Below are 26375 nucleotides of genomic sequence, written 5' to 3' on the forward strand. Positions count from 1 at the left end.
TATTTATACAAGGAGAAATCATTCAAAATTGTCTATATAGTATGAGTTGTACAAAAACAAATTTTATGATATAATCTTCATGTATCATATAATTTTTAAGAGTACCAGGAACACATTTTATAATCAATTGGATAAAATGGATAAAATAATGGAAAAGTTTAGGTATGTAGCCATAATATATTGTTTGAATCACATGAAGTTGTTGCTTTTGTGAGTCAGAATAGTTGACTAGCAACTTCACATGGTTCATGTTATCACTATTCAGGTAACACTTAGTACTAAACATAGAAACATTATTAAAGGGGGTTTTGAGTCAGGAGAATTTGTGAAATGCTCAGATAGACAAGTCAATTCTTTGAAAAGGAGGAGGGAAGCCCATTCGGATGCTGCCAGGTTAAACATGTCTTTAAATGTTCAACAAAACCCGTGTCATAACGTATTAGCAGGGAACCCAAGATTTCACCCTGTTACTGATTGTGCAATTTTCAGATATATTTCCCCTCGCTTCCAACCCAAACATCTCTTAATAAATCTGGAGCCCAGTGACTAAGTTCTGCAGTTTCCTAAGTCCTTCATTCTTAGCGTGCTCGCGCGACTCTCCCACTGAACTCTTACTGGTTCTTTAAAATGGCACTTCCTCCGCTTTGTTTGCACGCTTTCCGTGATAACCCCAGCGGAGCCCTGTATTCCCCTCCCCAGTGTTCAACAAGACTCTGTACTCAAATTCTTAGACTTACTATATTTGATTTTGAACCTAGGGTTTTCGGCCTGATTTACTCACTAGGCTGTATTTCCTCTAGGTAAGTTCTGTGTGTTCTCTTGCTTGCGTCTTCGGCCTGCAGCATCCGCCCAGGGAAACAAGGATGCAACGAACGTTCTACCAAGGTGAGCCTCCTCTTCCCATCACCCCTCGTTCAGCAGAGGCCAATCTAAACGCTTAGGTACTTAACAGAGAAGGAGCCTGTCGATAGTACTTAGAAACATGGGGACAAACATGGATAACCTTTGAAGAAAGTCAATGAGCTTTGCTTTAAAATTATGAATCTCAGGTACTGTGGATTGTATATTTATAGCAAATATTTGCACACAGGCGGGTAGGTAAGTCAACAGCGTGCTGAGCACCTGTCAATAAAAGTTGTTCCGGTGCAGTTCACTACCTTCTGTGCACTTTGAATTCTCATGAGTCCAAGATTAAATTGATCACTCCCAAATCATTGGCCAATATGTGTGAAGTGATTTGCACAAATGGATGGAGAAAATACAAAAAAGAGAAAGAGAAAATAAGTATGTAATTTTTGTAATGCCTATTACGTGCCAGGCACTGCATTAGGGTTGTTTCACAGATTCATGCATTTTTGGTCCCCTGAGAACCGAGGCTGCATATGTTGGGAGATAACAGAGCCACATGTAAACCAGACTCTCATTCCGAAGTGCTGCCTTGTCATTCCCAGCTGGTAGACTTCAGTAACTCACTGGGAGATTATAGTTCCTGGCACAGAGTTCTTGAAACCTTGTAATTTCTCAAGTGATAAGAGTGCTGGGAGCATCTTTTGTTCCAATATTTGACCCCAACTCCTGACACAGCTCCTGAAACCCTTGTCATTTGCTGGAGGACAGGAGTGTCTTTTGTTCTAAGGAGGCATCTCTGGGTGGGGTCCTGGACAAGGGTGGGTCACTGGAAATGCTACGCCACCATTAGAAGCTGGGGATTTTCAGGCCCAGCCCCTTTCTCTTGTGAAGGGAGAAGGGCGGAAGGTGGGGTTACAGATCCATCACGCGTGTGTTATGAACCCTCCACTCAATCCCAAGAGTCTGACCTCCAGCAGGGGCCCGGTGGGTGCACAGGGGGTGGGAGGGTGGCACTCAGCAGGCAGCAGTGCTCTGCACCCGTCTGCACACCGTGCCCTGCAGCCCTCTCCATCTGGCTGTTCATCTGTACCCTTTAATAAACTGGTAAACACGAGGAAGTGTTTCTCTGAGCGCTGAAAGCCATCCTAGCAAGTAATCGGACCTGAGGACGGGGTCAGGGGAGCCTCCAATTTGTAGCCAGATCGGACGGAGGCTGTGGCTGACCCGAGGAGCTACTGCTGCAGCTGGCATCTGAGTGGCAGTCAGAGGCGGTGCTGTGGGGCTGATCCCTAAACTGGGGTACCTGACGCCGTCTCCAGGTAGAAGCCATTAGAAGCCAGTGAAATCGTAGGACAGACACCTGCTGGTGTCCCTCCTTCCTCCTTTTGGGTGCGTTTTGTCCTTGCCCCCTCTTGTGACTTTTGTGGGGAGCTCTTGGTGGCCTCTGCACCGAGAGTACCTGTGCTCTGGGGCAGAGACCCCACCTGTGGGGGCTGTACCCCCAGCAGCCCTCGTCGGGGGGCAACGAGCCCGGGCCCTGGCTCCCCGTGCCCCCCACCAGCTGATCTGCTGCCCACCCTCTCCCCGCTCTCACCCCACGTCCAAGTGAGATTTTTAAGTCTGCGTTGGCGTAACGACAGTTATCAGTAATTCCAAAGGACTAAAAAAGAGAATCGCTGGATGGGGGAAAATACCTCCACACATCTGGTGACCAGAAGTAAAGTGATCCGTGTGAGAGTAAATGAGCCACAACAGGTAAAAAGCGTTTTTCTTTTTACATCCCTTTACTCATTCTCCTTTTATCAAGGACCAAGTCCCATGTTTTGCATTTCTGTAAACCTAGGAATATCTTTAATTGTCTTATATAGCAAAGAAATCAATCGTTATGATAATGATTTGCTGATTTGACTTTGATTTGAACTTTTATTTGCTTAAGTGACAGAATTGCAGTAACCAGAATCTGACCCGTAAGTCAGGTTTATTAGTTCTCCAGGAAGTAAGGCATTTGTGAAAGGATAAGTCTCACTAGTTCCAAGTTTGCTTCAAGGCTTGGATCTGTTTAAACAGCCAAATTAAAAGAGATGCATCCAAACTTAATAGGATAAAATATCAATAGGACACCAAAGACTCATATCTCTGGTATAAAAAACAAAGTGGTTAGTATTTTCTACATAGCATTTGTATTTCATAAGCTCCTAGGTATTTAAAATACAGCCTGGATTTTAGAAGTTAAAATCGCTTAGTTCATCATTTGTCCAACAACGGAGAATCTTTTGAAACACTGTACCAAAGTATGAAGAGTCTTAAGCGTTAAACTATGTTATTATAAGGTTATTTAAATTTGCTCTAAAAACATTCATTCAGTCCGAATATTGAGCACGTCGACTACGTTATGAGCAGTGTTCTAGGCTCAAGGGTTCAAATGACGAGCGGCACAGAGAATATCCATTCTTTCATAAAGATAATACTCTTAGTAAGAAAAAAATGACAATAAAAATTAAGATGAATTAAGAAAAAAAGATGATGACTTTAGATCCCAAAGAATAAAATAAAACAGGGTCATGAGACAGGTCCAAGCAGGGCTGGGGAAGCGTGATTGACAAGGAAAGGGCCCTCAGAGAGGTGTCACCAGCGAGCCCAAACCGTAGGAGGGAATCAGCCAGGCCCAGATCTGGGTGGACATAATATCAGAAGCTTGACTCCTGTAAAGGATTTAAACTCCAAAGCAAATGTATAAAAACGTCCCAGTAAAATTGTATATGCAGCAAATTTAAAGTCACAGATCTAACCTCATGTCTGTTGAAAGTGTGTGCTCTTGGCTCCAGTGTGACTGCTCACACTTGTTTCAAGGCAGGTCTTTCTGAGTGTTGTTTGCTGACGGTGACGGGGCCCAGTGATGCCTCCATCCCGCCAGCACTGCTGTTTGTCCCTACGATTGTGAAAACCTTTTCCAGCACAGCAGAACGATAACATCGAGGCTGTGCCGGGTGTGAACAGGCAGACACCTCCCCAGCTCACCTGTATTCTCGTCTCACCTGCCCAGGACAGAAGTACGGGGTGTGGGTGATGACATGAATATAAACACAAGTGCACACATCCCCACATCACAGGTGACATGGAACCAGAGCCTTCGTCTGCCTGCATAGAAAGCATCTTCAAGGCTGGGGGGTGGGCAGACTCCTCACGAGCCCCACCTGTTGCAGTGGAACATTCTTGCCACGAGCATGTGCGCTGCAGTCAGCTGACATTCTGAAAGTAAATACAGCAAGTCCCCTACATACGAACCTTCCAGCTGTGAACTTTCAAAGATGCAAACGTGCGTTTGCACGTCCAGTCACGTAAGTTTGTTCACGTGTCTGGCGTACATTGTCACGTGCATGCAGCCGCCACAAGGGGTCGTGCTTTTGTGACTTTACTGTACAGGACTGTATGGAGTGCAGTAATACAGTGTCTTTATTTCAAGCCCAGGATGTCTGGAAGCAAGCGTAAAAACAGTGGCATACAGCCAATTGTGTTAGTTGGGTACGTAGGCTAACCTTGTTGGACTTATGGACGAATTGGACTTACGAACGCGCTCTCGGAATGGAAATCGTTCATGTGTAGGGGACTTACTGTAATGCAAAACTATTGCAGTTTCCCTGTTGGTGGGAATGTGAATTGATGCAGTCGCTATGGAGAACAGCATGGAGGTTCCTTAAAAAACTACAAATAGAACTACCATACGACCCAGCAATCCCACTACTGGGCATATACCCTGAGAAAACCATAATTCAAAAAGAGTCATGTACCACAATGTTCATTGCAGCTCTATTTACAATAGCCAGGACCTGGAAGCAACCTAAGTGTCCATCGACAGAGGAATGGATAAAGAAGATGTGGCACATATATACAATGGAATATTACTCAGCCATAAAAAGAAACGAAATTGAGTTATTTGTAGTGAGGTGGATGGACCTAGAGTCTGTCATACAGAGTGAGGTTAAGTCAGAAAGAGAAAAACAAATACCGTATGCTAACACATACATATGGAATCTTAAAAAAAAGGTTCTCAAGAACCTAGGGGCAGGACAGGAATAAAGATGAAGATGTAGAGAATGGACTTGAGGACATGGGTAGGGGGAAGGGTAAGCTGGGACGAAGTGAGAGAGTGGCATGGACATATATACACTACCAAATGTAAAATAGATAGCTAGTGGGAAGCAGCCACATAGCACAGGGAGATCAGCTCGGTGCTTTGTGACCACCTAGAGGGGTGGGATAGGGAGGGTGGGAGGGAGACCCAAGAGGGAGGAGATATGGGATATATGTACACGTATAACTGATTCACTTTGTTATACAGAAGCAACTAACACAACAACATAAATCAATTATACTCCAGTAAAGATGTTAAAAAGAAAAAGACTATAGGCTGCACATGACTTTGAAGACTGAAACAGCTGTAATATCTTTCTATCTAAACATTGGAAGCACCTGCTTTTAATCATAATTGTTGTGATTCTTCTAACAAAAACAATAACTTGTACGAGTCATCCCTACTTGACAATGTGGGCTAATCTATAACAGTCATTGCTAACAAGTATTGAGCTCACCATGCAGCAGACACATTACCTCATTTAATTCATGGACAGCTTTATAAGAAGCCATTGTACTTGATCCGAAGGAGAATCCGAGGGACATTTTCTGGCTACACAGCCAGTCAATGGCACAGCCAGGCCATTGCAAACACTGTGCGCGTTCTACTCGGCTAGGCTGCCTTCTCTTAATAAACTTACTTTGTCTCCTAGAAGAGATTATTGTCTTGATATTTGCTCAAACTGATTGACAAAGTATAACCCACTTGATGAGCCGTAATAACTGCAAGTAGGAGAACCACAAAATGTAAGAGAAAGAAATTCTGTTAAAACAAACAGAAAAATAAGGGCAACTTTGCATATGATCCACTCCTGGGCATATACCTGGACAAAGCTATAATTCAAAAAAGATACGTGCGCCCCCTGTGTTCATAGCAGCACTGTCCACAACAGCCAAGACATGGAAACACCCTAAATGTCCGTCAACAGAGGAACAGATAAAGAAGATGTGGTGCGCATATACAATGGAATACTACTCAGCCGTAAAAAAGAACAAAATAATGCCGTTTGCAGCCACATGGATGCAGCTAGAGATTATCATACTAAGCGAAATCAGTCAGAAAGAGAAAGACAAATACCATAGGATACCGCTTATGTGTGGAATCTAAAATATGACACAAATGAACTTATCTACGAAACAGAAACAGACTCACAGACATAGAGAACAGACTTGTGGCTGCCAAGGGGGGGGGGAGGGAGGGATGGATTGGGAGTTTGGGATTAACAGATGCAGACTATTGTATATAGGATGGATAAATAACAAGTTCCTACAGACTATTGTATATAGGATAGATAAATGACAAGTTCCTACTGTAGAGCACAGGGAACTATATTCAATATCCTGTAATCAACCATCATGGAAAAGAAAAAAATATATCATTTATCTTGATAAAAAAGAAAAATAATGGCAACTTTAAACTTTTTTTAAACTCAAATTATCATTCAGACTTGAGCGAGTCGTGGCTTATTTTAAGCAAAAGTTTTCAGTCACCTCAAGCTAAAAAGGCCATTGTAAAAGAACCATGGGCCTGCACACCATAGCTGCTGGCACCAGCCAAGGGCAGACCTCATGTCACAGAAGGGAAAGAACAATTGCTATCTCCTCAACTGACAGATCAATTCAGCACATGAACAGCAACTCTGCAAACACACTTGCACCCACAGACTCCAGCTGTCTTTATTTTTATTTTTTTTTAATATTTATTTATTTGGTTGCACCGGGTCTTAGTTGCTGCAGGTGGGCTCCTTAGTTGCAGCTCGCCAGCTCTTTAGTTGTGGCATGCAAACTCTGAGTTGCGGCATGCATGTGGGATCTAGTTCCCTGACCAGGGACCAAACCCCTGCATTGGGAGCGTGGACCCCCCACTGCACCACCAGGGAAGTCACCCCAGCTGTCTTTAGCCACCTGCTTTGGTAAGTCGTCTGAGAAACACATTTGTCCCGGTGAAAGCTGGTTTTAGCTTGTGTGCAGTGAATGCTCAGAATTGTTACGGAAGGGGAGCAAAGAGCGTTCCTCGACCCTTTGAGGGTCCCTGGCTGTGTCTGAAAATCAAACTGCCGTATTAACAGGAGAAAAGTATACGAATGCTGCTGAACTTGTACATGTACATGGGAGCCTTCATAAGGGAACGAAGCCCTGAAAGGACCAGAGCAGGAAGCTTTTATATTTTTTAGACCAAGAAACAATAAGTTTGTGAAGAATTGACAAGACAAAGGGGTTTGAGGTAGTAAATAGTGAAGAAGTAACTTGGGATATAAGGGCGAGTAGAGTAGGTTTTGTTTGCAGATTTTTCCGGTGACTTCTCTGGGCTGCTAAGAGTGAAAGGAGGATTTATTTCCTGCCTTTAGGCAGAAAGTGGGGAAGTTTTCCTGCATTTACTGCTTCTTAATTGCCTTCACCTCCATATCACTTTTATGTCAAAGAAGCATATTTGGGGTGATATATTCTGGCGTTTCTTTCATTACTGGTCACTTTGGTTGTCCTTTGTATCTATTATCTCTAACTTGGTATCACACACACACACACACACACACACACACACACACACACAACAATCTCATTCACTTAACAATTCTTTTGAAAATCCCATGTTTTCTTCAGGAGAGAGGTTATATCAAATTAAAGGACCTCCAGGAAAGAATAGGTATTTGAATTTTTCTTTATTCAGACAAAAATGTACACATTGTAAGACAATATTGATACAAAAAGAGCACCGCGTCAAAAATGAAAGTCACCAGGTTCCACCTCCCAGAAATGACTGATCATTAACTAGAGTCAAATACTCCCCGAATTTTCCCATGTCTAGAAAAACAATTATTTTAAATATTATAAACTTAGTCAAATCTTTCTTTACCTATGTTGAAAAATGTAAGTATGTGTATGTTACACAAGTTTTCAACCCCAGCAAAGACCCTCTCACCTCCTAAGAGCTGTAAGCAAACCAGTGTCTGTTGATTAACAGGTTGACTTCACTTTCCTGAAAAAAACATCCCCTAAAGACATTCATCCCCAAAGAAGCCCTCTCCAACATGGCTGCTTCTTCTCTCCACAACCTCCCAGGCCTTGTACCATGGGGAGCGATAGAAACTCTACTCCCTTTTTTTTAATTTAATTTTTATTTTATATTGGGATAGCGTTGATTTACGATGTTGTGTTAGTTTCAGGTGTACAGCAAAGTGATTCAATTATACATATATCCACTCTTTTTTAGGTTCTTTTCCCATATAGGTCATTACAGAGTATTAAATAGAGTTCCCTGTGCTCTACAGCAGGTCCGTGTTGGTTATCTATTTTAAATACAGAAGTGTGCATACGTCCATCCCAATCTCCCAGTGTATCCCCCTCAACCTTTCCCCTTTGGTAGCCACAGTTTTGTTTTCTATTTCTGTGAATCTGTTTCAGTTTCGTAAATAAGTTCATTTGTATCATTTTTTTAGATTCTACATTCAAGTGATATCAAATTATACTTGTCTTCCTCTGTCTGACTTACTTTGCTTAGTATGACAATCTCTAGGTCCATCTATGTTGCTGCAAATGGCAGAAGTTCGCTCTTTTTTATGGCTGTGTACTCGCTTCTTATTCTTGTTTTCAGGCTCTTCTTTCTTTCTTTCTCTCTAAAACCTGCATCACTCCTCACTGTTGCTGTGATGGACAGAATCCTGCCTTGTCCTCCCATGTGTCCAAGAGATTCTACCTACCTGCTTATTGGTTTTTTCTTCAGAGGTTCTCCTTTGTTTATTCTTGGAACTTTCAATACACGTCTAGAGGGTCCTATGAGCAGCCTGGACTTTCAGTTCCGCCAGTCACTTCCGCCGTCACCACCTGCATCGGCACCACCAACGCTGCAGCCATTAAACACACATTATTGATGCTTGGAATGTGCTTGGTCCAAATAGAGATGTGAGTGTAAAATATACACCAGATTTTGAAGACCAAGCACTAAAAGCAGAATGGGGACATGTCTCCTTAATAATTCTTATGTTGATTACAAGTCCAAGTAATATTTTTAAATTATTTTGTTACAAAAGAGCCATGATTAAAATTAATTTCACCTGTTTCTCCTTTTTTACGTCTACAGGAAAATTTGAAATTACAAATGTGTCTTGTCCTAGCACCATGCTACTGGGTTCACTTTAGAGTCATAACCGTGAACCTCAGGTGGGCTCTTCACATTATTTTCATCTTCTCCTCTCTCTCCTACCCCTAGAACACAAAGGATAAAGCAGAAGGAGCAAATCCAGTATGGAGTCAGAGTTGTTCTTCCCTGTTACACAGTGACTTCCCCATTTGTCACCTTCATCACAGTGTTTCCGCAGACTGAGGACCCTTGATTTCTCCTGCCAGGTTTTACTTCTTTTATGCCCCTAGCACACTTCCTTCTCTAACACGTTAGGTAACTTACTCACTGATTAGGTTTACTGTCACTTGCTGCTAAACTAGCAGCTCTACAAGATTAGTCATCTCTGTTCTGCTCATGGATGCATCCTACAGAGCTGGGAGCAGAACCTGGGCCACATCAGGTGTCCTGTCTTTGTTGAATGAAAACAACTATCCCTGGGAATTTAACGCAAAACCCAAGCACAGTGTAAAAATACTTCTCATTGTTCTTGACAGACTGAAAGCATTACAGAGATTCTGGCCTTTTGCTGTGACATAGATGTCATGAGGTATTTCTCTCCATCTTCTACGTCTTTCCTGGCATTCATCTGGATTGTCACATTTGTTTTGCTATAGAGCTGCAGAAGAGTTTCATATCGTGTATAAACTCACTGTTCACTTTTGAAAACTAGGCTTTATCGTCCGGCTTAGTTGCCAGGGAACCTCACAACTTTTTTACAAATCCTCAGTTAAAATCCGTCTGATTTCTCTTCAGTGTGTGTGCGGGTTTTTTAGGACTGCTAGGACAAGTTACCACAGGTGTGGTGGCTTAAAACAACAGAAACTTATTCTCTCACAGTTTTACCAAAATTCTAAGTCAAGGTGCTGCCAGGGCCAGGCTCCAACCAAGGCTCCAAGGAGGAATTCTTCCTGCCTCTTCCAGCTTCTGGGGGCTCCTGGAGACCCTTGGCTGATGGCAGCCACACTCCAATCGCTCCCTCTGTCTTCACACAGCCTCCTCCCTGTGTGTCCCTAGGTCCCAAACCCAGATGGTTTCGTCCTGAGAGTCTTAACAGATCACATCTATCCATACAAAGATTCTATCTCCAAATAAGGTCACATTGATGTTCCGGGTGGACGTGCATTTTTTTTAACCCCACTGTAGTGTGTGAAATTCACATGAGAAAAAACTAAATCGTTTCTATTATATCATGCCCGATGCTCTACACCTCGTGAATGTTCAGTTTTTAAAATTTGCCGTCTTTGAGTTCTTTTGTTTTGCTTTCTTTTTGGAAGATGCACTAAGCACACAACTTATAACCCTTCTTTAGAATAGTTCCCAAAGGTATGCAGATTATGGGAAATCAATATTTTTGTTCTCAGTCGTTGGAAGGTAGGTACGTTTCTCCCAAACGTCCTACTGTGCAAAGAGATCAGAGATCAGAGTTGAGAAAAGAGACAGGAACATGATATTGCCAGTACAATGTTTGGATAATTTGACGCTATCCGGGTAACCTTGACCCAAGTGACACATGATTTTGCAACCTCCTGGACCTGCAGGTTAAGCATTAGTGGAGCCCGTCCCTGCCTTGACCAATTTCAGGAACAGTTGCAACGCTGGGAAGAAAGCCCCAGAGGTGCTTATACAGAGGCTGTTTCCCTGGTGGCGTCGCAGCAGCTGAGTGACAAACAAACCTCCCACAGACTGGGCCAATGGCAGGTATGGCAGAGCTGAAGTGAGAAACTCACCAGCAGTCCCCCCAGCCTTTCATTTTCAGAAGGTTGAACACACCAGCCGGGGATGGGCTTTTTGAACATATAAATAATTAGGATATATCCGAGGTGCATTTAATATGTGATTGTTGATGATGGTGTTATGGATCTGTAACATTTTCCTGTGTGTATTACTCCTATGTGCATTACAAAACATTTGCTTCCTATTTTTAAAAATCGAAGGATGGGCATTTCATTTAATCAGTGCACAAAAATGCAAATCAGAAGAATTCTGTTTGGATAACAAGTTCAACATCTTATTAAATATCAAAAAATAGGGGCTTCCCTGGTGGCACAGTGGTTGGGAGTCCGCCTGCCGATGCAGGGGGCGCGGGTTCGTTCCCGGGTCCGGGAGGATCCGGCGTGCCGTGGAGCGGCTGGGCCCGTGAGCCATGGCCGCTGAGCCTGCGCGTCCAGAGCCTGTGCTCCGTGGCGGGAGAGGCCGCAGCGGTGAGAGGCCCGCGTACCGCAAAAAAAAAAAAATAATAATAGAATGAAGAAACAGAGAGTCTGTGACTCGATTTTGTGTTGATCCAAGAAGTTTTGTTTCCAGTATATCTGCTAGAAAAGAATAAAATAAATATAGCAGAGGAAACTGAGTTATTTAAAAGGAACACCCAAAAGTTAGCATGTCTATATGTCGCCTTACCACTCTCTTTATAACCACCCAAGTAACTGAGAGCCAAAATATCATGAACTCTATCTCCTTTCTACAGCTAAGTATTTTGGTGCTTTAAATTGATTGATCTGAGTACAAAACATCACAAGTTTGTATTCTTAAATTAACAATGTTTTTCGTCTAAAATATATTTTTGAGTTACTAATTTTAATAGATAACTATTGAAAATGAGACAGTAGTAAATACAGTAAATTTATTTCCATTAGTTCTTCCGGAAAAGGTGCCATTTTAAACAATTTTTTAAAAATAGCAACTATGGAAATAGGTTTTAATGTACAGAATAATAAAGCAATTCTTTAATTTTTTAAAAATAAGGGAGATCAGAAGTTAAAGCTCTACTTTAGAGAAGAATGCCAACAAAATATAGAAACATAGAAAGAGAATATCATCATTTTGTAAACACCATAGCAATAATTAATTAAGACGAGACTCACTGATTCATACTAAAATCACTGGGTGAAAGGCTGGGGACGAGATAGGCTAATCTCCCACAGATTACTTATTAATTACAAAGGGAAAAGGTACGTTTACAAAGGAGAAATCTGACTGACACACCTTAGCCGAGAGATCAAGCTTATTATCACCAATAGGAGGAGAGACTGAGGTCATGTGCTCTTCGATGTGATGATTTGTGAAGGACACTCACCCCCGTGTGGTTCCAATGACCCTAAATACTAGACCTGAGCCTAATGACGAAGAAGAAACTGTACAACCCCAAACTGAGAGGCATTCTGCAAAACATCTGACATGGATTCTTCAAAATTAGCAACGTAATGAGAAGACAGAAAAAAAACCCAAGAAGCAAAAAATAAATTAATGGGTAGGGAACTGTTCCGGATTAAAAGTGAATAAACAGAAATGACAAGGAAATAAAACCCATAATCCTTGATGGGATGTTGAATTGGGAAATTAAATATTATAACGTTTGATTGGGGAAGAATTTAGAAATGTTCAGTATGAGATGTATACTAAATAAGAGTGCTGGATCAAAGTGAAGTTTCCTGAATGTGATTTTTATATCTTATTTACACAGGAGGATGTCCCTTTTCTTAAGCAAGAAGAGGAAGTTTCATTTAACGAGGAAGATAAAGCAAATGTGGGAAAATGTTTTAAATTAATGAATTACAGTAAAGAGTACATAGGTATTCACTGCACAGTTTTTGCAACTTTGCTGGAAGTTTGTATTTTTCAAAATAAAAGGTTGGAAAACTTGCAGTCGTTTTCTCATATCACGATGGCATGTGTGTAACGAAAGCAGTGCAAAGCTAGGGCAAACTTTTTATTCATTCAACATATTTCCCGACGGCTTCCTACCTACCAGATGGGTAGATCCACAGCACATACAACGGAGCAGCCAAAGAGCCCAGACCTCGTGGGATTTACACTCTTCCTCTTCGGGTCTGAGCTTTCTCCACTGTTGAATGAGTGAGGGTGGCAGTGACTTAGAGGGTTGGCCTTGGTGGCAACATAGGGTCCCTTTCTGCACGAAACGCTATCGTTTTAGGTCTGTGAATTTATTTGCTTTGAATAGATATGATAGAGTGGCTAATTTCTTCCATTTAGTATTTTATAGAAAATATTGTAATGAATACAAAAACACTAACCCACAATGCTTACATACAGAGCATAAAGAAAATAGAGGTTCTGGTTTTTGTCTTAATACAAACCCACAGCAAGGCAGCATTAAAGTATTTATTAAGAACATGCTAAGCTGTGAGTTTGCTTTGTTTTTCCCTTCCAAGATTATTAAGAAAAATATCTACTTCCAATACAAGAAAAGGTATTCTTTACACTGTCTTCCTTTGCAGACCCTGTAGTCTTATCAAAGCTGTCTAAATCTAAAAGAGAAATTGCATCACTATTAATGGTTATGCGTTGCCCCAAAGGGATAGTAAAATACAAGTTTTAATTCAAAGCTAAATTTAAAAGTAGTAGCTAAAGATAATTTTATGTACCTTTAGCTGTATGCCTATTCAATCGGATCAAAAATTTTATTAAAAACACATAAGATTTTTTGAAAAACACCATAAAAATGTGTCTGTATAACTGGTGGTGGGCCAGAACATACTTCTCTAGACACTGCATAAAATTCTTTTTTTTTTTTTTTTTGCGGTACTCAGGCCTACTCATTGTTGTGGCCTCTCCCATTGCAGAGCACAGGCTCCGGACGCGCAGGCTCAGCGGCCATGGCTCACGGGCCCCGCCGCTCCGCGGCATGTGGGATCTTCCCGGACCGGGGCACGAACCCGTGTACCCTGCATCGGCAGGCGGACTCTCAACCACTGCGCCGCCAGGGAAGCGCTTATTTCACCTTTCGCAGTCTTCCGTGGTGATGAGTGGTTATCTGCTGCTGATGCTACTTGTGCAAGGGTGGTAGATAACGCTAATTCAGAACCTCTAGATTCTCCCTGGGTTTGGCTTTGTCATTGAATTCCCCATTCTTTTGTTTGTGAGCATGGTGATGGGAGAAAGCTGAGGATGGATCTTTGGCCAAAGGCATCTGCTCTGCAAACCAAGGGCATGAGCGGGGGAAGCAGGAGGAAGGAAAGCGGGAGGGTCTGTGTTTTTATTGAGCTGCTTAGAGAGTTAATAACAAAGAAGCAAGCAGAGGTCGTTGCGGGGGAAGGATGCTGGGCTTTGGTTTCAGACAGGGGCGATGCAGGCAAACGCTGGGGTAGGGGCGGCATTTCCTTGCCAGGCAAAGAGGGAGTTCAAATTTACTACAAGTCGCCACAGGAGAGGGAGGTGACGGTGAAATACTTTTTAAACGAGCGGAGAGGAAGAAAAGGCAACAATGTTCACCCTGAAGTCGAAGAGACATCGATGAGGCGGTGTCAGAGCCCTGCAAGCGAGAGCAACCAAAATTATCTATTTTATTTTTACTTTTACTGTTCAAAACCATTCTATTAAAGTATAGTTTGTTTACAGTGTTGTGGGAAATCATCATTTTTAAATGTCACAGAAGAGAGGAACACGTGAGCAAATAAAAATAAGAGGCTTTTAAAAATTGTATTCTTTATCAAGTAAAGGATAGGCACGACGGGAGAGACCTTGCTGGCCTTCTTTCCTTTCTGTGTTTCACTCTCTTTTTTCCCTGTGCCCTGAGGCCCTATGCGGAAGCAACTAAAGGTTGTGAGCTAGAAAGAAGAGGAAGTGAAACTGAAAGGAACGTCAAGATAATTTCTGGTTGTGCCTGAGCCTTGGTTAAATCACGGTGCAGGTAAAATATGGCTTTGTAGGGCCTCTTTCTCTCTCTCTCGAGTTTCCTTCCAGCGCTTTCCCCCCAGGGCACCCATGTCCCCCTGCCCAGGTGCATTATTGGCCCCCCGCAGGCAGTCTGTTCCCAAACTGAAATCAGTCAAAGACTCTGCGCCTAGAAGTCCAGTGACTGACTGACAGGACACTGACATGTAACCTCCAGGAATGCTGTGGAAAGATGCTAAGAAGAAGAAAGGAAGGGCGGCTGGCAAGAGCAGTAAGGGCGATGAGGTAAGTCAGGAGCGCCTGGATTTTAACAGACTGTACCTGAAGCTGTGATTAACCCCAGGGAGATCTCTCAAAGGGAGAAATGCATATGTCGTCGTAAGATTGACCCTCTCCCTGAAATCTTTAATTGGATGCTTGGGGAAGTCTCCCTAGGACTTACATTTACATCTCTTGAAATTTCTTACTTTGTTTCCATATAAGACTAGTTTCAACTTAGAGTCCTGAGTTTCCAAGAAAATACTTGTGACTCATACATGTTAATGGTTAGAGGTTATATACTTGTAAAATGTTACCGTGGCGCTCCTAAAAGGCTCTGAGATACACGCAATTCCTCAGTTCTGTCAGGAGATGGTGCCATTTATACACAACAATGCATATTCTCCAGTTTATTATTTAATATAATAAGTTCTAATAATTTCTCAAAAGTGTTCATATGAACCAATAATTAGGCTTTGTGCTTTACTGAATTTGAATGCTTTCAGCAATCATTTCTTCTCGAGGAAATATTCTCTGGTGCTTCATTTTATCATTTTCATTTGATTACTATTTCTGTTTAAAACAGTTTCATCTGTGATTTAGAAAGAAGCTTCAACAAGGAAAAGACGTCTTTGTCCCCACAGATTTCACTCCAGCTGCATTTGGATTCAAAGTGAGGTGAAGAGAGGTAGAGTTAAAAACTAAGGAGACGATCTCCGGTGAGTCTCCTGAGATTCAATTAGCCTGGTCAATTAGAGGTGATTCTAAAACCACAAGTATTCGTAGAGGTTGTCCCTCTAATTCTGAGAAAATGGTTGCCTTAATTATGTTTTTTGGCTTCACTCTACCATAGCTTCTCCCAAGTCCATAAATGCCCATAGCTGGTTCTGCCGGCGTTTTTGGTTTGCAGATTATGTGCTTTATGGGGCAAAACATAGCAACACAAACACTGAAACTGCCCCACGTTTCACAGCCTCGACTGCTGTATTTTATACAAAGGCCACAACATGAGTGTGGTTATTGATGAAAATTGGTTAGACCTCAAGGACTCCTGCTTGCTGAAATTGGGGATGGAGCAGATTGAGAAACCAGAAACCCAGGCTGAGAAAGGTGTAAAATCCTCAGAACAGTTACAATTTTCATCTCTAAAAGCGAGAAATTAGCAAAGGACACAGGGGTTATATTTTTCATTGGGGAAATTTGACCTCCAATATTCCTTGGATATAAGTCATACAGCTTCTGCTACTTAGGAAAAAGTCATTCATATGAGGAAGTCGAATATATGTAGCTTCAAAATATTCCTATATGCTAGAACCTGTTTTTTGTTTTATTTTGTTCGGTTTGGTTTGGTCTGATTCCTATTTATCGTGTGCCTACAATTTTTATTTTAAAATACAGCAAGACTTGTTCGATGTTCCTCAAAATGCTTCTGTAAAGATCAGTATTCAATGCAAGGGCCACTTGTAATAATTCCACAAGAAGTATCATTGGGAAAGTAAGAAGTTTCCTGCTTTGTAGGCTGCTAGGCTCTTCATTAAACCAGTTCTAATCTTCCTCACAGTAATACATCCCCTTGTTTCTTCACCATTCATCTAAAACAAGATTTTTGAAAACTCTTTTGAAACCCTAGCAAAAGATAGAGAACACTCCAGGAAAGCCAACGCAGTTGTCAAAGGGTAGATTTATATTAAACGAACTGATTTTTGTGTGTTTTTGTTTGTTTGTTTTTTTGCGGTACGCGGGCCTCTCACTGTTGTGGCCTCTCCCGTTGTGGAGCACAGGCTCTGGACGCGCAGGCCCAGCGGCCATGGCTCACGAGCCCAGCTGCTCCGCGGCATGTGGGATCTTCCCGGACCGGGGCACGAACCCGTGTCCCCTGCATCGGCAGGCGGACTCTCAACCACTGCGCCACCAGGAAAGCCCAAGAATTTCTTATTTCTAACAAAGATCTGGATCCAGTGACTCCATGAATTCAAGGGTAACGTCTTTGTTTTATATTGTCTCCTCTGATGTATTTATACTAAAATGTAAATGAAATATAAATACCACTTGCTAAGGGGGTAGTGATTGAACTTGTTAACCACTGTTTTAAACATTGAAAGTGAAATGATAAAATTTTAAAAAGCTCTGTCCTCCCCACCGTCAAGTAACCCTCTTGTCTGCGTATCCCGTGCTAATCTTCATTTCAGACCACACTGAAGTTAGGGGATTATGTACGATGGGAACACATAATTCCAGCTGCCCTGTTCCCCGTGAAGAAACAGAATACCCTGCTGCCATTTCTCATTCTGCTTTTCCGAGTCAAAAAGCTTTGAAACATCTTTCCAAGAAGTTGAATCAAAGCCAGCAATATATCAGGTAATCGTTTTAGTCTTGTAAATTATTTGTAATTAACATACATATTTCCTTTACTTTCAAAGGCTCAGGAAATGAAATTCTGATCAGTCACAGGAAGCCACAGCTTACAGCAATGAATTGTCAGTGAAAGCTTAGAATTTGAAACATAGAAAAGATCGTGTCTTTCGATCCTTTAATTTAATTTAGTGAAAAGTAAAATGAGGTCTGTCTGAGAAATTTGCTTATGACCTTGCATTTTTGGCCCAACTGGGGAATAATGCTGACTAATATCACTTAGTGTGTGAAAGCGTGAAGTTCCTTACCTGTATATTGTATAGTTTGAGTCTTCTAATAGCTGTATTAGGGGGAATACAAATTAGTCTCATTTTACAGATGAGGGAACTGAAGTTACGGCATTTCAAGTAACTGTCCTGTGAAGGTCCTTAGTGGTGCACAAAGAATTTATGCCCCAAACCTATGCCTCTGGTCTCCATATATTCCCACAGAGACATATCACTACAGTTTTGATGAACTGGAGATTATATTAGGTCTCTTTCTGCTACATCACACTACCCATCGGGAATTACAAATCAAACTTCGTAAAAAGCTCTTCTTTTAAAAATCAGGGAGCAAATGTAGCACTTCTCTTTGTACCTTATTTATACTTTTAAGCTGAGGGCCTGAAATAACAATATAGTACATTTGGTGTTTGTACTTATACGTATTATAATAAAGTAAATTCACTAAATAAAAGCTGATTTACTTCTGGACAGCCAAGTATCTAACTTTGAAAGAATGTTTTGATTCCAGTTTTAAGCTGGTGTTTATTTTAATGAAACAAACAAACAAAAAACATGCTCCCGGTGTAAATGCCTAGACAATAAAGCAATCTTTCAAATCAGGAAGAAAACGTCTTTTCTTTAAGACAGGGTGGATAGGATAGCACTTCAAACGCTTGGCAGATAAAACGATGGAAAGCTGGAAGATTTGCAGCTATATCTCTGTGAGCACTTCTGTCTCCAATCTAGATGTCTCTGTATTTCATTTTAATATGGGAAACTGATGTACTTATAGTGTTGTTCCTATTATACTTAAATGTGCCTGAGAAGAGCACTTCGTGTGACATTTTGGCTGGAAGGGATCCTCTAGGTTTCCCATCTGGCCTGCAGAGAATGTAGGCACCATTTTGGAGACATATTGGTGAACCAGAAAAGAAACCCCTTGTTATACAAGGCAACCTTAGCGAACACTGCTGGGTTTTTTCTCCTAAACCTTGTATTATTGTAAGTAGTTATGCAATCAACCTTATCGTGTAACTGACACATAGGGACCTTGCATGCTTGTGACCAGCAGAGGCCAGTATCAGGAAGGCTAAGTAAGGCAAGGGCCTGAACAAGTACAGCTGGACTCAGGGACGCCCAAATCCTAGACAGAGCCAGGGTTAGGATCACACATATAATTAAAAAACTGGTTTGTGCACAGGGACCAGAAATCAGAGTAGTAAATCAGAAAACGCACATACAGTTTGTCAGGAAAGCAGATACAGGATCTTAGCATCAGTAGGATTTAAAACACCCCTAATTTAATTACGAAGCCTGTATGTTTCTTCTTGGGGCACAAACCAGCCCCAGACTATGACCAGTACAGAGCCCCACGTAGCAATTGCCAGACTCTAATACGAAGGTGATAAGAAGCTTAGCCTGACTGAAGCAGGCGATGGGGAAGTGAATTGTGGCTGAATTTAGGCCAATTTCATTAGCAAAACAATATTCTCTGTTTTAATTGAACAAATCTTCAAGTAAAATGTGTATAAAGTGGTTTGCTTTATGCAAAACAAATTTATTCCGCTTAACCCAGCGCTCAGACTCAAGCACGTGAAAGCATCTTTTCAGTGTTTAGTAAATGCAATAAACACTCTGTTTTTTCTTTGATCTTCTTAGCCTCATTAAAATCCAGATTTTATTTCATAATTGTGCCTCTCCTGACATAAACAAATATTCCTGGACTTAAGTCCTGAAAAATGTCACCATCACCGTGAGGTGTAGATCCAATGAGACCCAAATTAGTGGGCAAGTCACACACCGCAGAGAAGCTGAGTAAACCTCGGGACATTTTTGTAAGGGATGAATTTATCTTCTCGCAAAAACACAAATGGATAATGCTGGGAAATGGCTATGAGTTTTGTGCTTGGGAAATTACACAGTGTTATCAGTTTACATGCAAATTAGGAGCACAGTGGAGCACAGAAAGATTGCAATATTACTAAAATTTCTGGACTTCCAAAATAACTTTATTACTTCCTTCACTTTGGCAACTGGTTTATTATTTGCAAATATTACAATACCCCCCTGATTAGCTATTTAAACACAGTACATTCTCCTGTTACCCAGGGTTAAACCAATGGAAATTAATTAAACATATTAATGATATATTTTGAACTAATTATATTTGGGAATATTGATTTCTAAACAGTAAACCATAAAGAGAGTGATTTACAGCCATGCTTCTTAGATATACTAAAGATATCACATGATTCCGGGAAACATTGCTAATGGGATCTATTTTTGTTTTAGCTTTTTATTCTATATTGGACTATATAGTTGATTTACAATGCTGTGTTAGTTCCATGTGTACAGCAAAGTGATTCAATTATACATATACATATATCTATTCTTTTTCAAATTCTTTTCCCATTTAGGTTATTACACAATAGGATATATTCTTAATGAAATTATTGTTGTGTCTGAAAATCATCAGGTTTCCAGTTTCCACCTCAGCTTATAAAACAGGTTAATATGCACTTATCTATTCATTCCTGGCTTTCAGTTTTGATTTGTTCCCTTACTTGTCCCTTTCACAAATAGGTCATGAGTGCCTAGTGCGTGTCAGGATCCCAGGGTGCCCTAAAAACTAGAGATACCTCCGTGCACAAAAGACAAAAGCCTGCCTTGCTGCACTCACTCCCCGTGGAGTGAAGATGGACAGTAAATCCGTGAGGGCGTGTCAGTTGTGCTGAGTGCCGGAGAGGAAAGGGGCAGAAAAAGAGGCTGGAGGAGCCAGGTAGGGTCAGAGGGAGGGTTGCTCTCAGCCTGAAGGATTGTGATCAATTAAGGTCCTCCTGTGAAGGTGACAGCTGAGCAGACCCAAGCCAGTGGGTCTCAGACTTTTTAGTGTCGAGGTCCCTTTGCATTCTCATAAATCACTGAGGGGTCCAATGAGCTTTTCTTCATGTGGGTTTTAAGTAACAATATTTGCCATATTACAAAAGTAAGGTGTGAATTTTTTATTTTTTGATTCATTTAAAACAATAATGAACGTGCTATACGGTGATGTAAAGAAAAGTTTTTTTAATAAACAGTGACTATTTTCCAAAAAAAGAAAAAATTTAGGAAGAGGAGTGGTGTTATTTTAGGATGTTGTAGGTTTCTTTGGTGTCTGGCTTAAGAGAGGAGAGCTGGACTCTCATTTTTGCATTTAGTCTGTTGGTTTATGTCATTTGGTTGGAGAGCACAAAGAAAACCTTGCGTCGAACAGAAGCACTGCCCGAAAAGAGGCATATTTTAATAGCCTTTATGGGTAATTGTGATACTTTTCTTTGATTACACATCAAAACTCAACAAGAGTAGCTTCTCACGTGTTAACTGTACTACATGTCTGTGGTTGCCCCACAGGACGGGGGTCAACTCTCCACTCAACATTTGGTGAGGCTGCTGGGGTTTATACTGCCACACGTGCATCAAGAGCGTATGAAAAATGTACTTACTGCTCACGTAATGACACTTTCTGGGAAGAGTAGTGCAAGCTCCCAGGCAGAACCTTTCCTGGTTGGAGAGAACAAGGAAAGGCAGCTGGCTTTGCCTGTCCTTGTGGTTTTGAGGTAAGACGTGGACGAGCGATCCCAGATGAGTGTCAGAGTCTGTGTGCTTGAACTTTCCCAGGTGCCGAAGCAGGAAGCGCATGGCCTTCTCATCAGCTTAACTCTCTGGGGACAAGAAAAGGGCAGGCTGACATTTGGAAGCTGTGAGCACTGAAATGTCAAAACATCTCAGTGAACTTTTCATACTCAATTGTGTTTATATTCATTGATCTTGCACTTTGGATCTCTTTCTCATGCATGATTTGGACATGAGAAGAATTCTCTGGGCTATGCAGATTTTCCAAATATTGATCCACTTTATTATATAATGCACATTTCAATTTAATACCGTTACTTATCCTGCCATAAATGTCTTTAAAAATTGAGTTGTCAAGCTCATCATAGCAGACATAAATTTTCCAAGATTCTCACTTTAGCGTAAAAGTTAAGCTTGAAATTTATTATGACTGCCAGTCTTATCTGTTATTTTTTTGGTGCAACAGCTCGTTTTGTTCATTATGAACAAATGTCCATTTTGTTCATTATGAAAATGTCCCCCAAATTTCATAGTCTGAAGGACCGTAGCTCGTCAGTCGTTCCTTCAAGTGAAAACGATGTGCCACATCGAAAGTGGCTACTGCAGCTTTCTTGAAATACAATCATAGTGAAAATGTCAAATAACACGTTAGTACTTTATGAAAATAATTTTGACTTTGTGAACCTCCCTAAAAAGATAACGGGGACCCCTAGGGGTCTGCAACCACACTTTGAAAACTGCTGACCTAAAGGCAATGTAAGAGTTGGCCTCGATATTAATGGGGAAAGGACGTCTCAGGAGGGAAAACCACACGCAGAGGAAGGTCCTAGGCCAACAGCACGCCTCGTGTGTGGGTAGAATAGCTTGGAACTGAATGTGTCAACAGGCAGAGTAGGTGATGGCCAAGGATGGCCGGGGCGTGGGTCGCTGGCAGACAGAAATCTCTCAGGGCCACAGAGGGTTTTCCTTGGCGTATTCTGGGACGTCTCTGGGGAGTTTGGAGCAGGGGAGTGATTGATCTGCAAGTTGCACAAGTATTATGTTGGTTCTTGTGTGAAGAGCAAAGAGTGAGTATCTACTGAGATGGAGTACGCCAAAGTCAGAAGCAGAAGGACCAACCAGAAAGCGACTGGAAAAATCCAGGTGAGAGATGATGACAGCTTAGGCACAGGTGGTAGCAGTGAGTGGGTGAGAGATTGGAATCTGGGCATATTTGAAGGTAAAACAAATATTTATTGATGAACTGGCTGTGCAGTGTTATTGCATTAAAATGGGGAAATATCAAGAGTTTGGCTTGGAATATTTGAAATACCTACCGAACAACCAAGCAGAAATACCAAGAGGTAATTCAATGTACTAATGAAGTTCAAAGTGGAATCTGAGCTGGAAATGGTGAGGGTTCACAAGTTATTTAAAAATATTGTTTAGCTACTCTGGTCACATATAACGACTTGCAGAATGTATTAAGAAAGCAGAGTCTCTGCCCTAATATATTAAGAATGTCAGGTAAATGACTACCATTCATTAAACACCCAGTATATGCAGGGTCTGTGCCAGTTCTGTCCATACGTTGTTTAATTGCTTCTTGCCAGTCTAAAAGCCCAGCCACAGACGGAGCGCCGAGACTCGGGAAAACGGTGTGCCTCCTCCAGGACCCTGTAAGTCACACGGGACAGGACCAAGACTTGAAGTAAAATTAGACACACACTCAATGTTTGTAAATAATATACTCAGCGGAGATTTACATCTAATGTCTTTTTCCAGTTTCTCAGCAATAGAGCATAGAAAAAGTATTGGGTCACGGGGAAAATTCTTTTCCCTAAATACCAACAAGATGAGAATGCCTTCCAAGCAAAGCTATTGTGATTAGTACTGAAAACAGTGGCGTGTCTAATTCAACGCTAAACAACATCTGAACCAAAAATACATATTACCTTTGTCAACTAGGAATTAAACATAGGCCTGAGAATCTTGAGCTCAATTCACTCTGTTGGTATTCCCAGGGACAATCTCGTGAACATTGAAATAAACCATAGTGACTTAAACTATAAAATAACCCAGCAGCAAAAAGCAGTGAGTGTGTCTGAGTTACTTGGTAAGTGTTTTTTCGTTGTTCCTCAATTTAGAAAAAATTATGTCAGTGTTTCTCTCCTTTCGTATTTAAGGTTTAGCCTATCAGTGGAGGAAAGGAATCCATAGGGCTTGTCATTCGCCTGCCGCGTAAATCTGACGTCTTTCCAGCCCCTTGAGTCGCCTGCAGCAAACTCACAGGGGTGCTCACGAGTAAAGGCCGGGGCTCATCATGTCCTAGTCACACTCAGCATCTCCTTCCCCTCAGACGTGCCCCAACCCACGTCGGGGCCGAATGTCAGCGACGAAGACGTCTGCACAGAACTCCAGGCAGATTGGGCTGCAAAGAGCCTGAACAAGCCTGAATTTATTGGTAAGTGCTGAGCACTCTTACGTTCCTTCCGTCCTTGGCAGATGTAATTGCTGATTTCCTGGATCTCACCGCCTACTCGAGGAGGTCGTGGAGGAGACAGAAGAGGGCATCAGAGTCAGGCAGAGTGAGCGCAGTCAGGGCCTGGCAGCTGAGCCCCTGAACAGGGAGGAAACACACAAATTCCTCAGCGCTCACAAAACAGCATCGCCCTAGGCACGGCCCAGGCAAGGAGCAAAAGATTAATAACGTATCTATTTAAGAAAGCAGTGCTACAGCAGTGAAATCCATAAAGACAAACGAAGGTGGTGGGTACACGGGGCTGGGGGAGGGGCGAAGAGCTAGTGTTTCACGGGGACGGAGTTTCCGCTGGGGAAGATGAGAAGGTTCTGGAGACAATGGTGGCGACGGTTTTACAACAATGGCTCTGTGCTTCATGCCTCAGAACTGTACACTTAAGATTGGTCCACATGGCAACTTTTATGTTATACCCATGTTACCACAAAAAAGCACAAACAATAAAGACACATAGATGTTTAGAACTTCTTAAAAAGAAGGCAGTACTGTGTTAATATATTGTCGTATAACGAAATACTGCAAAAAGAAATCGTTTGGACACTTGAGGTCACAGATGGCTTGGAAATTTGTTTCTGGAAAGTATCATTATCCAGTAATGCCGCCCTAATGTCCAATTTCTGTTCTCCATTCAGCACTTAGAAACGAATTTGTACTCGTCTAGGAGGTTTTATGAATTTGCTGACATTTAATATCCTCCAAAGTCTTCGAGTTATATTTCTGGAAATGGATTTTATGTTTGCCTTTTCTCTCTTTCTTCTGAGAGAATATTAAGACATATTAATTGCTGTTGCATTACTTATACCAAACAATATGATACCATTAACTCTTATTCATATATCAGTTACTATTAACTAATTAGCCTCAAATAATTTAAAAATTAGTAATGTTTAACTTGCTTTTCATGAAAAAACATGATTTATTCACTTTCTTTATTGGTTTTATACCAGCAGATCTCGGACGTCTGCTGGGCCTACCTTGTGGGCCAGCGTGATTACAATTACAGAAGTCACTGAGTATCTATTCACCAGTTTCTACTGGGTATGCATTTTGTTCTTGCTGGAGATCCCTGAAATGAGCCGGGGGGCTGCTGCACCTCAGATTCATCTAGGGAACAAAACCAGCACACAGGAATGCTGATGTCCACTTAGGACAAAATCTTCTGCTGTTCTCTTCATGATACCTTCAGGTTGACTCGGGGCTAACTCACTGCTTTGTGACTTTATGTTATAGTTCTGGGGGTTCAGTAAAATCCATTGTAGATACTCTCTCTTTATACATATCTTCATCTCTGTCTGTGTCTGTATTCAAGTATATATATTAATTTATATATAAAAAAAGAAACAGGCACTGTCTTGTTTTGGGGGGGTTTCTTTTCCACCATGGAATTCCCTGCACCTAGAACAGTAGCGATTACGTAGAAAGCATTTTGGAAATATTTTTTAATGAATGAAAGTTTGAGTAATGGAAAAAGACATACTTTAGGGCTAACTGTATAAATTAGACCTGATAAATAAACTATATTTGAGGAAAGAAGATACTTGTTTATTCAGGAAATAATACATATAATCTTTTCTTTATAAAATTCTGAATTTTTTCATTTTCAGGAAAATTCAACATGATTTATTTTCTTTTATCCGGAGAGTTCAATTTTATAACTAACTTTTGGAGGGGCAGGATCTCTATTTCCTACACAGGTAGAGACTTACAATAAATCTGTTTGAAAGTAAAGTTAGATTTGTAGTATGTTGGGAGAACGCAGTGTTTACCATTTCCTCCAATACCTCCACATACTTCTTTAATCTAAGGAGGAAATTCAAGACTTGCAGTGTTCTCATTGCCCCTCGGGCGATCAGTCTACTTTCAGCCTTCTTCTCTTGTGACCCTGTTACTAAATGTGCCATCGAAGCAGCACGTGGTAACAGGCAGGCCAAGGGAGAGAGGGACCACGTGGCTGAAAAGTACCATCGCCTGCCTGTGAATCTTGCTTTCTTCTTTTCTTTGAGTAAAAGATCAAGCGCAGATAACGGGAGGGTAAACACCACGGGATGGAGAAGACTCCTCTGGACGAGCGTTCACCTTCAGTTGGTTGCCATGTTAGCATTCACACAGTTCCCCAGAGTTTCAAATGTATGAGTGCTACTTCTTTTAGGATTGACAAAGGTAGGAACACAGAGAGTACCGTGCTTTAAAAGTCAAAATTGCAACTCTGTCACCTGCAGAAAAATGGACTAGTCCTCCCGAAGCATTTGATATACTGTAGGGACAAGCAAGCCTAGGTTGGCAACATGACAGCCAGTGATGGGTCACCCTGGAGTGATACAACGCGGAAGCAAGGGATGGTGGTTGCCGATGAAGGCTTGGTCCCCTGATACAGACCTCCTCTTGAGGAGGGATGAGGCCACATAGGAACCTGAAGCTGTGGCAGGCGGTATCCTAAAGCCGAAAGGACAAGGCTGCCGCAGTGGACGCACTAGAATGAAACTGCGGATCGGGGAGAAAGAAGGAAACAGACATCTCGTGATGCATTTATTATACGAGATAGAGGGCGGGCCATTATTGGTTTATGGCTTAAATAAGTCGGTTTCACCTTTGACTCCACTTTCATTTGAAAACCTCTAGAATTGCCCAGTTTCCA

At 41.6% G+C, this 26375-nt stretch overlaps 1 long non-coding RNA gene across 3 annotated transcripts; it reads left to right on the top strand.

The window, feature by feature from the left end:
* The first annotated feature begins 14005 nt into the window (after nucleotides 1-14005).
* On the top strand, nucleotides 14006-25273 carry LOC111179008 (uncharacterized). Of its 3 annotated transcripts, XR_016393418.1 has the most exons (7): nucleotides 14006-15019; nucleotides 15579-15711; nucleotides 16774-16970; nucleotides 17182-17350; nucleotides 21001-22880; nucleotides 23388-23665; nucleotides 24688-25273. It is a non-coding gene; the product is annotated as an uncharacterized LOC111179008 (long non-coding RNA). The 3 variants fall into 3 exon arrangements; XR_002645794.2 differs by having other exon boundaries at nucleotides 14007-15019; nucleotides 21001-23665; XR_002645795.2 differs by having other exon boundaries at nucleotides 14007-15019; nucleotides 21001-23665; nucleotides 24691-25273.
* Nucleotides 25274-26375: the final 1102 nt, after the last annotated feature.

Source organism: Delphinapterus leucas, chromosome 5, assembly GCF_059928025.1.
Source record: "Delphinapterus leucas isolate spDelLeu-1000000601 "Yukka" chromosome 5, BTC_Dleu_Yukka2, whole genome shotgun sequence".
Lineage (NCBI taxonomy): Eukaryota > Metazoa > Chordata > Mammalia > Artiodactyla > Monodontidae > Delphinapterus > Delphinapterus leucas.